We start from the raw sequence: 1443 nt of genomic DNA on the forward strand, positions 1-1443 counted from the left end.
TTAATATATTAATATATTAATATATTTTAGAATATTAATATCATTTATTTATTATTTTCTAAGGATAAGGTGTTCGTAATAAATCATTTAATTATTTAGATGATTTTTATAATTAGACTAAAGCGTCGTATTTGAGTTAAATAATTATCAGGATACTTAAATTTAGAGAGATGGATTGATAAGATGATAGAATGATTTTGTTAATTAGACTAAAGCATAGTTTGACCCACAACGATTTTAATGTTAAGATCACATGTAGATATTTGAGATATTAAGAGATTTGATTTTGGAGTTTGACAAAGTTGACTGTTGATTTTTGGAGAAATTAAGCAATTAGTTGGATATTATGATATGAAATATGTAGGTTTTCAGTCAAGAGCTTTCAATAGTCGATCTATACGCAATTAGGTGAGTTTTCATGAGAATTACGATGTGATTTATAGCTAGGTACAAATTTATTTTGAGCATTATATGATTTGTATGGTGATGTGTACGTATGCATGATGCTTCAGTTTTACATACATGATACGGTATATTTTACATGTATGTTATTTTATGATCAATTGCATACTATGTGTTTATTTTGTTTTCGGATAAATCCATCATCCTATTTCATATAAAAAATTTATGATCGGTTTTATCTCACATGACAAGTGGCAAGACCCATACCCGATCAGACAGTTTGTGAGATCTCTTTTTTTTTTTTTCCTTTTGGTGTTGCATGTTTTTCAGAAATTGCAGACTATTTTGTTAGAGTTTAAAAGTTCAATATGTATGATATGAATTGATTTCATGGACTTGTTGAGCTTTATAAGTTGAATATAATATGCATCTTAAGGACATAATATTTAGAGTTGGGCAAAGAAAAATGACACACATAGAAACTTGTCTAGTCCATTTAAGTTCAGTATTTATGTGCAGACATCTTGATGGATAAATTTAGTAACGCATCGGGTATGTGACGAGTTAGCATTTCAGTTACATATTTATTATTTATAAAGTCTTCCATTGTAAAAGGTTTTAATTTACCGTAATTTTGGAGTGTTTATGAAGAATTTGTTTTAGATGACATGACATTTCTCATGGTAACATTTATTATGACAACTAGTATGGGAACCGTGCGTTGCACGGTAGCATGAGTACTTTGATTAATAATTTGAAGATTGTCTATATAAATATGTATTAGTTGTTAATAGAATTATTAACAAATAGTATTTAAATAATTCTAAAAAGTTAAATAAAATATAATTAGTGAAATTTTAATATATATATATATATATATATATATATTGAGAGAGAGATTTGTTTAGGAATAAAGTTGTAAAACTAAATAAAATAAGTAATAATAACACGGAAATATCAAGGAATTTGACACACTCAAAAATAAAAAATATTTCACATAAAGACATGTCTCCTTCAAATATTTCAACTTACATTGATGTA

The sequence above is a fragment of the Cynara cardunculus genome (assembly GCF_001531365.2).
Source record: "Cynara cardunculus var. scolymus isolate 2C chromosome LG 15, CcrdV1, whole genome shotgun sequence".
In the NCBI taxonomy this organism is placed as follows: Eukaryota; Viridiplantae; Streptophyta; class Magnoliopsida; order Asterales; family Asteraceae; genus Cynara; species Cynara cardunculus.